The sequence below is a fragment of the Lissotriton vulgaris genome, chromosome 3_1 (genome assembly GCF_964263255.1).
Source record: "Lissotriton vulgaris chromosome 3_1, aLisVul1.2, whole genome shotgun sequence".
Classification (NCBI taxonomy): domain Eukaryota; kingdom Metazoa; phylum Chordata; class Amphibia; order Caudata; family Salamandridae; genus Lissotriton; species Lissotriton vulgaris.
In genome coordinates this window covers 464,205,867-464,221,145 of record NC_141689.1, presented here as the reverse complement: position 1 = coordinate 464,221,145, position 15,279 = coordinate 464,205,867, and positions in this window count along the sequence as shown.

Genomic DNA, 15,279 nt, shown 5'->3' with positions numbered 1-15,279 from the left:
GGGTACGAACTGTTAATGTATGATAGATAGTAGGTGAGCGATGATCCTATTACTGTCTGTCTATTTTATCCAAAACATGTGTTGGAAACAAGGTTACTGGTTGAGGGTGGGGGGGGGGGTGAGGAGTGAAACCCTACTCAAGCATTAACCATGATCTTTTTCATATGAAACCCAAAATGAACCTGTGCTTAACCCTCTGGATGCTTGGCACAAAGCAGTCAGGCTTAACTTAGAGGCAATGTTTAAAGTATTTATGCAGCACTTCAAACAGTAATAAAGTGAAAACACAAGAAAAATTCCACAAATCTAGAAAAATAGAGTTACATTTAATACATTATTTGAGACCAAAATCACAAAAATCCGACCAGTTGAAGTGGAGATATGCAGTTTAAAAATTTTAAGTTAAACTAGTGCCTAGAAGCACAAAGTGCCAACTATGGTTAGCTGTTCGAAGTGGACCAGGACGAAGTCACAAGTTCAGACCGACCAAGATGAAGCAGTTGGTTGGTTACAGGGACCAAGTTAGGTCCACTAAACAAAGTACCTTAAATCCTGGTTGCAGAGCATTGTGAAATCCCACGTTGAGGGTGGGTTGCGTAGCACCTGTTCAGAGGAATCTGCGGGTCTGCAATGTGGACTCCTGCTTCACCGTTGTGGATGCCCTCAGCGAGGGGCTTGCGATGCGAAGACTTGAATTGAGGATATATTGCACAGCAGCGGTTCAAAAGAGGCTGCGGACTGCAATGTGAGGTTTTTTATTGGGGATATGTTGCGCTGAGGTGGTTCCGTAGTGGAGCTGCAAAAAGATGCATCATGCTGTGTTGGTTCTGCCCACAACCACACAGTTGGGCTGGCAGACAATCTTGAGACCCACTTTCAAGAGTCCTGGACTGGGGTGGCACTGTTTGGGGGAGAGGACTCACAGATGGCAGAGTTCAAGTGCTGGGTTAAAGGTTGTTGTGTTGTAATTCAAAATCCTGCCTTTCAGGGGTGTCACTGATACATAGTCCAAAAAGCAGTAAGAGACTGACACAGAACTCTGAAATATCAAAGGACAGCGTAGAAGTCCTTCTTGCAGAGCAGCGCAACAGTCCGTATGTATCTTCCACAGCTCCAAAAGTGTACTGACCGAGTGGGTCTGAGGGTCCTATTTTCATATCTGGTGCCTTCTTTGAAGTAGGAGAAGTTTCTATAGAATTCCCTTTGAAGTCCTTGAAGTTTCCTGCCTCCCCTGCCCTGGCTCCAAGTTAGCCAAAGGAACAATGCAAAACAAAAGGGGATGATGGACGGAGCGTTTGAGCAAATCAAACACTCACCCCCAGTCAACTGATGGGGGTTTAATCCATCACCATTCTTTAGCCCACTCAGCCACCCCAGTTCAGACATGGCCATATGCAAATCAGTCTGACCCCGTGCCTCATGGGAACAGTCCAGCCCGAACTGCCAAGCCATGTCTTCCCTGGACCGGAAACAAGCATCCTGGGACCGGTTTCGGATTCATAATCCTCATCAGCCAGGCTATCTTGAATCCAGTGGCCAAGTGAGCAAGGGACTCACGTCTGAGCATACCCTGCCAACTTAGGGCGAACAAAGCAAAACAAAAGGGGATGATGGACGGAGCGTTTGAGCAAATCAAACACTCACTCCCAGTCAAATGATCTGGGTTTAATCCATCACCATTCTTTAGCCCACTCAGCCACCCCAGTTCAGAAATGGCCATATGCAAATCAGTCTGACCCTGTGCCTCATGGGAACAGTCCAGCCCGAACTGCCAAGCCATGTCTTCCCTGGACCGGAAACAAGCATCCGGGGACCGGTTTCGGATTCATAATCCTCATCAGCCAGGCTATCTTGAATCCAGTGGCCAAATGAGCAAGAGACTCACGTCTGAGCATACCCTGCCAACTTACGGCGAACAAAGCGAAACAAAAGGGGATGATGGACGGAGCGTTTGAGCAAATCAAACACTTACCCCCAGTCAACTGATCTGGGTTTAATCCATCACCATTCTTTAGCCCACTCAGCCACCCCAGTTCAGACATGGCCATATGCAAATCAGTCTGACCCTGTGCCTCATGGGAACAGTCCAGCCCGAACTGCCAAGCCATGTCTTCCCTGGACCGGAAACAAGCATCCTGGGACCGGTTTCGGATTCATAATCCTCATCAGCCAGGCTATCTTGAATCTAGTGGCCAAGTGAGGAAGGGACTCACGTCTGAGCATACCCTGCCAACTTAGGGCGAACAAAGCGAAACAAAAGGGAATGCTGGACGGAGCGTTTGAGCAAATCAAACACTCACCCCCAGTCAACTGATCTGGGTTTAAACCATCCCCATAATGCAGCAGCAGCAAGTCCTTTGTGTGAAGGTAGGGCACAGCATATTTAGGTGAAAGTGGGGCTGTTCCCAGCTCCAACCCCCATCCTTCCAGTTGTTGACCCACCCAGACACACCTAATCATACTATTGTGTGGTTATCTTGGAGGAATAAACAAAGTCTAACGGCCAACTACACCTAGTCATATGACCCAGGAACAGGCTGCAGGCACCAAATAGTTAGTGCATAAAAATACCAGTTTTCTAAAACGGCATTATCAAGATTATAACTTAAATTCTGACTTTACCATTAAAGAGGATTTTGTAACTAAAATTTCTCATACACCAAACATGAAAGATTTACCTGATCCCAATCAAATGTTAGCATTATTAAATGTAATTGGGCAACCCAGTGTTATCCTACAGGAGAGGTAGGTCTTACAGTAGTGAAAAACTAATTTCGAAGTTTCCCACATCCAGGACATGTTACAGTTAAAAGTACATGTCCAATTTTTTAAATACACTGCACCCTGCCCGATGGGCTATTTAGGGCCTAATGTATGGGTTGCTTATATGTATTAAAAAGGAAGGCCCCAATGGCAGGCCTCAGATGTGTTTCAAATGGCTATGCTGATGGGAGGCACAATCATTGCTGCTGGCTGACTAGTAGCATTTTATTTACATGCCATGGGTTCATGTAGTACCACTTTACTAGGACCTTGCAGGTTAATTAAATGTTCCAATTTGGTATAAGCCAATTTCAACATATTTAATGGAGAGAGCACTAGCAATTTGGCACTGGTTAACAGTGCTAAAATGCACAGAGTCCTAAATGCCAACACAATTAGGTTCAGAAAACAGGAGGGTGAAGGCAAAACGTTTGGGAATGACCCTGTAGACAGAGCTGAGTCCAACAACATGCAAATCAATAAGTCCACTGTCTCTGCCTCCTCATGTCACTGAGCTTAGAATTCAATCTTATAACAGTAGGATGTGACATAATCAAAATCCATTCTTATTATTTATTTATTTATTGTAAGTTTTGTATAGCGCAAACATGACCCAAGTGGGTATCAGAGCGCTTTACATAAGGATGACAAAGAAATAGGAACATAGTTCAAAGAGACAAAAAAAGGTACAGGTAGGTCAATGTGTCACAAGAGTAAAACTTACATAGTGGAGGGAAATAGTTTGAAGGCTATTGCAGCAGGAAGTATATGACAATATATACATCAAGAACAAAAGGGACATTATGGCAGGCAGCAATAGGTCGTGACGGAAGACATGTAATAGTTAGGATAACCAAAAAGTCTCGAGGTAAGAGGAACAAAGTTTCTCGATCAGTGCATTGTTCATTAGTAGTGCTTTAACTTCCCTTTTGAAAGCAAAGGTGGATGGAATAAGCCTTGTCTCCACTGGAAGGGCGTTTCAGATTCTCAGGGCATTGCCTGAGAATGTACGGTTGTAGGTTTTAAGCGTATTGAATTTCTTTCGCTTGAGCAGTAAGATGCTGGTGCTCCATGTGGTCCGGGAGCCCCCGGAAAGATCCAGCTTATTTGCCAGGCAGAGGGGGTATTGAAGTGAAGAGCTCTGTGGGTCTTACAAGCAATCTTTTGTTGGATCCTTGCCTCAAAGGGAAGCCAGTTGAGTGATTTCAGGTCGGGCGAGATGTGCTTTGTTTTCTTAGAACCCTTGATGAGTCTCGTAGCCGCATTTAGCGAAGCTCTGATAGGGGCTAAACTGAGTTTCGGCAGTCCGCATAAAGTAACAATGCCATATTCTAGTCTGGAGATGACCAATGCTTGCACTGCCAATTTGAAGTCCTCAAGGGTCAGGTAGGGTTTGAGTTTTCTTAGGATGCACAGCTGAAAATTTGCTCCTTTGGTAGATGCTCTGATGTGCTCTTGCATGTTTAGGTTTTTATCAAGCAGAATTCCAAGGGATTTTGTGGACTCAATGAGGTGAGGTGTTCAGTTGAGCGTGGTGAGATTAGAGAGATATTTCACAACAGTGGGCGTTTGCCTAGCCGGTGCAATGAGGAGGAATTCTGTCTTGAGGGCGTTAAGTTTGAGGTGGTTGAAGGTAAGCCATTTTAAGGTTTTGAGAAAGGTTCCGTTGAGAGCATTGATGTCTTCGGGGGAGGATATTTTCATGTATAGTTGGGTGTCATCAGCGTACATGTGTTAATTGATGTTGGAGGTGTTAAGAATTACTGTCAGTGGTTCCAGGATGAGGTTAAAGAGCGTGGGGGTGAGTTCGGACCCTTGGGGAACACCCAGCATGCTACACAATACCCTTTAGTAGCCTTCCTTCAAAAACATCTTTTATATCAGTTCTAGGTTTAGTTGAAAAACAAAATTCACGCTGCAAGTGGAAAGGCATACTCAATGGCAGTCTACACTGCGGACAGCACAGATCACAACAATCTTTTATTTCAATTGTGATTACAGATAATGCAGTCCAGTCTAAGATCTACACTGTGAACACCAGGGTTTACAAATTGAATTCAGCTTTGCATCTACACTACAGATTGTAGGTAATTTAGCCTTGATTTATTTAAGGCAGAGACAAAAGATACTCCTGTGCCACCGCTAGTATGTGCAAGTACCTTTAATCCCTGCATCCTGTGAACTATGCTCACAAACAATGCAGAACACTCCGCCAAAATGTACCTCCACCACCAGCAATACCAAGTACCTCTAGGGCATCACCTTTAACATCGCCACCGGACATACGTCCCCATTTTGAGAAAGTTAGAATGCACTGCGTGAAATGCAATCATTTAATGTGTTATGAGGAGCAAGCAGTAGACCTAGTTTGTAGAGCAATTGATAACCATCGATGGAAGTTTTGTTTTTTCCCCCTCAAAGTTCATACATTCCAGTATGCAAGTCAATGCTTTGAGTACATGCCGCTTGAACCACGCATCATCGCAGGGTGAGAAAATGCTGAGTACCAGACATACCACTAACTCAGTGCACCATAAATAATCACCACATGGCCTTATTATGGCAAAATGTAGTTGCTAAAAGACATTCTTATCAGTGCGCTCTGCCTGAACCACGCATCATTGAAGGCTCCAAACAAACCGACCCTACCTTAGTGCACCACAACTCATGAACACTTTACGATAGAATCTTCTGTGTATAATTTCACATATAGTGTTTCTACCTGTACAGCAGAAATCATAAAACGTTTATGATTGCTGTAGGAGAGTAGGGTCTGCTATCCTACGGTCACCCCAAATTTTTGCTTTTTGCTTCACTGGTTTATGACTTAATGTGGCTGTGGGCCTGCTAATCAGACCCACAGCCTGCTGTTCTCTCTCTAAATTACTGCCAATGCACTTTAGGTGCATTACGAATTGGAACTGGTTCACCTTATTGGCCCCTGTAACAGTGTACCCTAGGTACCCAGGGCATAGGTGTTTCCAAGGCCTACCAGGGGCTGCAGCATGTATTGTGCCACCCCTGGCCTGGCCTCCATATTTGACACAACTGGCTGATCACTCAGCTGGGGTAAGTGGGTGTAATCACCCCTTACTTAGGTACAGTATGCCTGTGCCTAACCCTAAGCTGGACACATATGTTCCTATCTGCCACTCCTATGGAAGGCCTCATCAATCCTGGAGGCAGAGTGCTTGGAAATATGTGAGATGGTGCTCTAGCATGAGCTGAGCCTGTCTGCAGCTGTCAGGAACCACTCTCTAAGCTGTTCCGGGATATTGCCATACCATATACTCTTAAGTGCATTATAACCCTCGCGGTTAAAGGCTATCTTTGGTTTGGCTTTATCAAAACATGTCGAGTAAGGTGTCATATGAATTGGAATACTATCCCCTCGACAGTTCTGTCGACGGGGATAGCATTCCACCCTTCTAGAGGGACACGACATGTGTGTAGCCTTAACCCCGGTTAAAGTTAACCAGAGCCTCAGCATCACAAAATGGATGCTGCCACCACAGACACGAGTCTGGCCTCCAGCTGCTGACCAAAACTCGGCAGATGGTGGCCTGGACAAAGGGTTTCCTGCCTTGGGAGGTGCGAGCACCACCCCAGACAGGGTTTTGTGTATTGGGTAGGACAGGGCTGAATAGAATCAGACATGCCCGGGGCACACAAGGTGTCCCCGTGCATAGGCCAGTCCAAACCGGTCCTGGGACTTTCCAGACCCAGGCCTGGCGAGGAGCTGGACAAAGGAAAGGGGGTGTAACCGCCCCCCTTCCTGGTTCCTCCCAGAGGAGGGACCTAGTAGGTGATCCACCCCTCAGATTGGGAATAAGAGTGGGAGCAGTGCCATTGCACAGCAGATCATCCTGAATCAACTTTAAACAAAGAAGAAGACTGGACTTCGACATTCTGCTGCTCAGAAGACTGAAGAGAATCTCCCTTGTGGCCTAGGAGTGGCCACCCTGTGAACACAGGCACCAACCAGCAACTCAACGTCTGCTTTGCCGCCGCCTCCCACCGGAGCCGAGCCCAGAGCTCGACAAGACCCAGACTCCTAGACCTCTCAGAGCCGGATCCACAGTCTCTGCAAAGAAGGGACCCGTGGAGGCACAGAGTGATGTGGGACCGGACATCTTGGAAGACACTCGAAAAGCTGACTGCGCAGCATCTGAGGCATCCTCGACGTTGTGCTTTGGGGACTGAGAACCCCCACCATCGAGCAGCCCTTGCATCGAAGATCAGCCCCCCAGCATCTCCACGATCTGCGTGGGGCCCTTTTGCATTGTGCCACTCGACGCGCCATCCCGGCCACTAACCACGTGGTCAGCGGCCATCTTGGCAACGAAACTGACAAACTACACAGCGGGTCTGGTTGCTCCAGACTCACCCAAGCTCCTGTGAAAAGGAGCACTCGCTCTGACCTTGCTGGTCCGAGTGTTAAGCATCTTTCGATTCCTGCGTGGCTTGCATTACCCAAGGCCTGTTTGCTCCGATCAGGTAGCCGACACCGCCAACAGCGAGAAGCCTGCATGGGACAGCTCGTGACCGACTCCTGGACGTCCTTGTCCCCCGGTGTCCACGTGGCTGCAGAGAGAAGCTACCCAACAAATCCTGTTTGCACCCGACATCGCCTGGTTCCAATCTGGTTCCACGGTAGTCACTGGCTGGTGACTTTGAACATTGTCCCCTCTGCTTTCAGGTCTTCACAACTTCAGATCCACCCTTGGATCCACCGGAACTCTTCACATCGAGCCGCCTGCAACATCTTCAGCTCCAAGCACCATCGACCAGCGTGACGAAACCCGACACTACTTCGACCCTGTGCACCCGCTTCCTGTGGGTGAGGTAACTCAGCTCCGCCGGTGTTCCTACACTGGTACACATCTCAAGGGCCTGTGTCTTAAGTTTCAGCATTCTAGGTCACTCGGAAGGTTCCTAACTATCTAACTTTGTACTTTTTACGCACCATAAACTTTACATTGGAAAGTGCGTGCACTTTGAACACTGCACCCGAGTCCCGCGGGCCTTTCCCGACTTAATCATTGATAGTCTCGAATAGCTCCAGCGATTCCCAAGGCCCTAGGCCTGTTCCCATTCCGATTGGTATCTCTTATACCACTTTCTTAGTATATGGTTTAGGTGGCCCCTAGGGCTCATCCATATTGTGCAACTTTTGTGTATTTTAAACTGTCTTGTGATTTAACGCTTGTGCTTCTGTGCTCATAAAGAGTCCAGGGGATTTTATAGTTAATAAATCAATATATATTTTCAATATATATCTGTGTGGTGTCCCTTTCATTTGGTATTCAAGGGGGTTGTGTATGGTGATACAGCTGGCTTCACATGCCTTTCAGAGTTTAGCCTAAGACTGCTTTGTCCACGTTACCACTAGGATAACTGGTCTACAAGGTTGAATTACAACCAATCATCATAAGGGTTGCTTGGCATGGTACAAAGTGATCACTAGAATTAGTGAGCATTATATACCAGGCCAACTTCTCACAATTGCATATCTGTGTATGATATCATGATTACTATTGTACTTGTTTCCAACAGCAACGTAATAAAATGGAGTCGAGCACACGTGCCCGTACCCACTTCAACTGTCTATCTGTCTGTGCACTTATTATGTCTGTAAAATGCTGCTCCTGGGCCCTACCACTTAATATTGTGCTGTAAACAGCATATGCAACCATCCTACCTCTGCCAGGAACAAAAACTTTGATTATATAACTTTTTCTCGCTCATTCTACAAATACGAACGTACAAAGTGGATCATTACAATAGTGCAAAGAAAGTGTATAGTCAATTTATAAGTGTGTGCTATTTGTTATTTTTATTTTTTAGCATATTTATATAGCGTGAAGTCGACCCAAAACTATATCAGCAATTTACATGAGCACCGTATTTACAGTACATTTTCAGGCATGCGTAGATTACTTCATTTCACTACAATAACAGGACGTGGACGTGCCTCGAACACTGATTTCCAGCACCAAGTTCGACAGTATACCTGAATGACCACATACGTATATATAATAACTGCCCTTCATGTGCCAAAAACTACAACCTAAAGCTTTCACAACCCTGTATTACTACAGCTACAACAATCCACTGAATGTACAACAAACATTCATATTCGCAGAAATGCGTCATGTCCACCATCTTTTATGTGTGCAACTATGGATGAATATAAGGTCAGTGATACCCCGTACTTTCCATGTTGGCCATGTTGTGGGACCTTACAGACATAATGACACATTTGCGTGTAAGACCCAGGTGACAGCAGCACTACAACACAGACACCCGAATCAGTTGATTTCTCATATAGCTCAAGGCAGAACCACGCCCATAGATCTGGTGTCATCGTTCACAGCCTCACCCAGAACTGGCATACGTCAGTCCAGCCCCCTCCGCTTATGCTTCCAGGAAAACACAAAAGCGCTACATGGCCCAGATTTCCATTGTAGTGATTTCTTACTTCCAGGTCTAGCTGTCAGAATGGCACACACACACTCCCTTACGGCTGGTATATACCCACACCACACCCATCCAGCACATGCGTTACTATACACGTGACCCTACCAATAAAAAAGACTGGGTACACGTGGTCTATGCCATTTTAGAGTTGCTCCCATCGTAAGCGCTGTGATAACCCGTCCTAGTGGTTTGGACGCCTTATGTAGGCCTGAATTACCAAACAAGGGGGCCCACTACCACATGCTTGGCCTCTTTGGTCACTGAGTTAGTGTTACCACAAGGACTGAGCGGGTGAGGAACCTGCAATGAAGATGGGTGCACGAGTATGTCCTTTGCTATTGCGATATCAAGACTCAGCACCAAATATGAGACTTCTTCGTGGCAGAGTGGGACTGCATGATGTAGAACGTACCCTGTTGAGGTAATTTGAATTTTTATGGTCATGAAATGTCCCCTAACGTGTACCCCACCGTCTCCATGTACGTGCTTAAAGTGCATGTAACTTCCCCCCTCGACCAGCTATGAAGAAGCAAATACATTTGCGTCCAACGTTAACATGTCCTCTTTCAGATCCACCATGAATGGATTGATAATTCAGTTCCTAAGTATGCCTTGCCACCGTCTCTTCATGGTGCACTTTTTCCTAGCCCTGCAGAGCTAGGCCCTGATTTCTGCCATCGAGCCCTTTCTGCTCTCTGCCTCCTGAAAGCTGCAACGTGGGATACATCCCTGACCTCTGTCCTACTCCCTGCGTGGCGAGCGGTGCCCGGCTCGGCCTGCTTGCCTGCCAAAGACAGTATTTTGCCTTCAAGTTATCAGTATAGCCGAGCTCAGCTCCTCGAAAACACATTCCAGTCTAGCAGAATAGATAAACAATTCCCCGGCTGCAGAGCAAAGGGCCAGGCCTTTCTGTCTCCATGCAAGTAATTCATTGCTCCCGTTACCATGGTAGGCCCATGGCCCCTCGCATTACACGCAGACACATAGTCACATATGCACGCATTAATAGTCAGTATAGAGTAGCCTCTGCCCAAGAGACCTTTCCTTCTAGATAATATAGTTCCCCAAACACAAGATATCAGATATGATTTAGGAACGAGTCGATCTGACATGCCAGACTTCTGTCTCTTCCTCTAGTGCTAAATGTCAAGTCCCCTGCACCCTCCAGCCTCACGTCAGTCACACGTCGTGCCGCTGCGCGCGCATCTTTGCTACAAATTTCTGCTGACATTGCAAGATTCCTCTATGTATCCACCCACTTGTGACACTTTCATGTGACGTTTCTAGCACACACCTCTGTGTACGCCCTCGTGCACGCCTTCTGTTACGCACATGTGTTCTTATCTCGTTCCTCTCAGCTGTTACGCCTTCTGTATCCATCACCACTATATGCATTGACTATATATATTGTATTCTGTTAATAAAGTATTGTCTATCCCTTCCTGAACCTTAGCAGTGAAAGGAACATGATACCATGGTTCGAACCATTCCATTTTATGGAATAAAACCCTTATAACTCAGATACCACGGACTCTGCCTCTCATTTCCGAGTGAGTTATTTTATTGAACTTTACCGCATAGAAATTCCGACGGTAAATATTTATTTACCACATTAATTTGGCGCCCGAATAGGGACCTGAAACGCTGGACCCTCAGATTGACAAAGACAATAGTTCCGACACCGACACATTGCATGACAGTTAAGGATCCCGCACTAGATGTAATTGACATACAGACACATGCTACTCCAGACGAAATAAAGAAATGGACTGAACTAGGAGGGATCCAGACAGACCAGGGATGGATGACGAAGGGAAAAGCCACATGGTTTCTCCCCGACTCTATGGTTCAAGTTATGATTAACACCGCACACAGTCCAGCACACTTAGGAGAAAAAGCCATGTTAGACAGTTTACAGAATCTCTGGTACAATAAACATTTACGAGCAGCAGCAAAACAGAAAGTGCGTACTTGCATGATCTGTTGTCAGTTCAACCCAGGCAAAAGCATTCCTGTACAGCAAGGTGGATTTCATCCTCCCGATCACCCTTTTGAAGTCCTCCAGATGGATTATATCCAGATGGAACGATGTCGAGGATTCAAATATGTCCTCGTAGTTGTATGTGCACTTTCCCGTTGGACAGAAGCATATCCAGTCCCAGATTACACTGCTCCGACCACTGCCAAACAGTTGGTTCGTGAATTCTTCCCACGGTACGGTTTGCCTCGTGTCGTGTACTCAGATAACGGTCAGCCATTCTCGTCCGAGCTAATGAAGCAGGTATCACTCCTGCTAGGATATCAGTGGAAGTTCCACTGCGTCCGACATCCCGAGGCAGCAGGTCTCGTAGAGAGACACAATCAGACACTGAAAACCCGTCTTGCAAAAGTATGTAAAGAGAAAGGCGTTGATTGGATTGTAGCATTACCAGTTGCACTTTTCTACATGAGAATGGTAGCTCATTCAAGAACAGGGCTATCCCCGTACGAGGTGGTCTTTGGTATGCCACCGAATATGTGGGGGACGCCTCTGCCTCGTAAGATCACAGATGTTGACTGTAATATGCTGACAGATTACCTTGCTTCCTTGATGTCTGCACTACAATCATGTCGTTCACAGGTAGCTGCAGCCTTTCCCGACAACACCGAGGTGAAGCCACACGAGATCCCCCCTGGAGATCTGGTCTTTATTCGGAATTTCGACAGGATGAGTCCGCTGGAGCCCCGCTGGCAGGAGCCGAAGCTTGTTTTATTAACCACAAGGACAGCAGTGAAGGTGGAGGGCCGCAAGGGCTGGCTCCACTCGAGTCACATCAAGAAATGCCATGGACTGCCGCCAAAAACAGACTCCCAGCCCTGCCCCGTTTCAGAGACTGATACTAAACTCCCCCTGGTAGAGAAAACTCCTTCTCAAGAATTCCGTACAAAATTGAGGTCTAGTAAGTCAGACAGTTTAATTGTTTAAGTCCTCCCCTAGGTGAAGCGGTTAGACAGTTTCCTGACATGTACGAGTTAGACCCCAATAGAGAGAGAGATAGACAGAAACAGATCAAGAAACAGAAACATTGTAAATCTCTCCGGAGCTATTTCATCATTATGTTATTGATTATGTTTTTTCTGAGTCTTATGGTTATTGGCATAAGTGTATTATTGCATATGTTTTTTCCTATTGCACACTCTACTCTTAATAACACTGCAGAGCACACGTTCAGTGAGCTACCTCCACACGAATTGTCTTATAGACTTGCGCTGCGCAACAATACATTCATCAGTATGTTACACCATTCCCATCAGACCAGCAATGCTACAAATTGTTGGATATGTGGCCGACTCCCTCCCTATCAGAAATACAAAGGAGCTCTGCCCCTCTTCCCGTATCCGTTTACGCATAATGGTTCCTGTGGTGCCTGGTTCAGCTTAATTAATTCTGTAGACACTGATTCCATAGTTTACCAAGGCAATTGGGTATGGGGAAATCTGAACACAGTCATGCATCAAGCATGTTTCCCAGACAAGGAGGGTCTCCCACAAAGGACAGGGACCGATCTAGAAAACGAAGTATATGGATTAGGTAATTATACACTTAACCTCATGATTCTGAATGTCCAGTCTGAAACCGAACCAGACTTGCCCTCTATGTCAATGTTACCCGTTAAAGGCGAATTATGTGTCAGAAAGAATGGTTCAATACACTTAGGTCATAGTGAATGTACTACTGTGATCGAATTCAGTGATAAGGGCAAGTCCACATTCAAAGCTTCCCGTCATTCCTATTTCATTTGTGGTCATGCCGCATACATACGTTTACCTCTAGATTGGGATGGTACTTGTTACATTGCATTCCTACTGCCCCCTGTTTTTCTAGCTCCTCCTGATTACCATAGAAATCCTCAGCTTATACATACTAGACACAAGAGAGAACTCCCAATTGTCGATCAGACTGAAACAGCATGGGAACAATATACAGATTTCAATAGAGGATTTTTTTTCTTTTTAGGACCTGTCTCGAATAGTAAATTGATAGGAAAATTGACCAGAACCCTTGAAGCAGTAGTGAATGAAACTACTTCCGCCCTAGGTAACTTAACGGAGGAACAGTCTGCTATAAGACTTGTTGTTCTTCAGAATCGTCTCGTCCTTGACGTCATCCTGGCCGATAGGGGCGGGGCTTGTAGAGTCATCGGATCGAGTTGCTGTGTTTTCATTCCAGAAAATGCACCGTCAGTATATAGAGCCATATCCCGTCTTCATAAGATCGCTAATCAGATTCATCAGAATCCAGGCACCTGGACTTGGTCCGGTTGGTTCTGGAGTACGATAACAGCCTGGGGATGGAAGCTACTTTCTTTCCTAGGGATTATATTGGCCATAGTATTCAGTTGTTGTCTCTGCATTCAATGTGGGCCAGCGATATGTGGCTTGTGTGCCACAGCCTGCATTCCCCGTTCAAGTTCACGCTCTACATCCCGCCTGAGAAAGAATGAGCAAATGATGTTATATGAACAGATAGATGGATTAATGAAGATCGATATATCATGAAGGGTCCGTAGGGGACAAGGAGGGAATGAGGTAATTTGAATTTTTATGGTCAAGAAATGTCCCCTAACGTGTACCCCACCGTCTCCATGTACGTGCTTAAAGTGCATGCAACTTCCCTCCTCGACCAGCTATGAAGACGCAAATACATTTGCGTCCAACGTTAACATGTCCTCTTTCAGATCCACCATGAATGGATTGATAATTCAGTTCCTAAGTATGCCTTGCCACCGTCTCTTCATGGTGCACTTTCACGTTTTCCTAGCCCTGCAGAGCTAGGCCCTGATTTCTGCCATCGAGCCCTTTCTGCTCTCTGCCTCCTGAAAGCTGCAACGTGGGATACATCCCTGACCTCTGTCCTACTCCCTGCGTGGCGAGCGGTGCCCGGCTCGGCCTGCTTGCCTGCCAAAGACAGTATTTTGCCTTCAAGTTATCAGTATAGCCGAGCTCAGCTCCTCGAAAACACATTCCAGTCTAGCAGAATAGATAAACAATTCCCCGGCTGCAGAGCAAAGGGCCAGGCCTTTCTGTCTCCATGCAAGTAATTCATTGCTCCCGTTACCATGGTAGGCCCATGGCCCCTCGCCTTACACGCAGACACGTAGTCACATATGCACGCATTAATAGTCAGTATAGAGTAGCCTCTGCCCAAGAGACCTTTCCTTCTAGATAATATAGTTCCCCAAACACAAGATATCAGATATGATTTAGGAACGAGTCGATCTGACATGCCAGACTTCTGTCTCTTCCTCTAGTGCTAAATGTCAAGTCCCCTGCACCCTCCAGCCTCACGCCAGTCACACGTCATGCCGCTGCGCGCGCATCTTTGCTACAAATTTCTGCTGACATTGGAAGATTCCTCTATGTATCCACCGACTTGTGACACTTTCATGTGACGTTTCTAGCACACACCTCTGTGTACGCCCTCGTGCACGCCTTCTGTTACGCACATGTGTTCTTATCTCGTTCCTCTCAGCTGTTACGCCTTCTGTATCCATCACCACTATATGCATTGACTATATATATTGTATTCTGTTAATAAAGTATTGTCTATCCCTTCCTGAACCTTAGCGGTGAAAGGAACATGATACCATGGTTCGAACCATTCCATTTTATGGAATAAAACCCTTATAACTCAGATACCACGGACTCTGCCTCTCATTTCTGAGTGAGTTATTTTATTGAACTTTACCGCATAGAAATTCCGACGGTAAATATTTATTTACCACACTGTCCGTGAAAAGGTGAGCAATGGGGCCTGGGTGTGCAGCGGAGGGAGTAGATGGGGTGCAGCAGACTGGATTAAAAAAGGTGACGCAGCCATTTAGGCGTACGCAGTCCTATATACCGTATCTTATTGCATTTGTATTTTATTTTGCAATAGCAGGAAAGTTTTTATTGTCGTCAAATGTCCGTCGCTCGCGATGATTGAAATCATGTGTATCCCTGCGCACCACTTCCTTTCACAAATGGATGGAGAACATAACTACTCTAATTGTT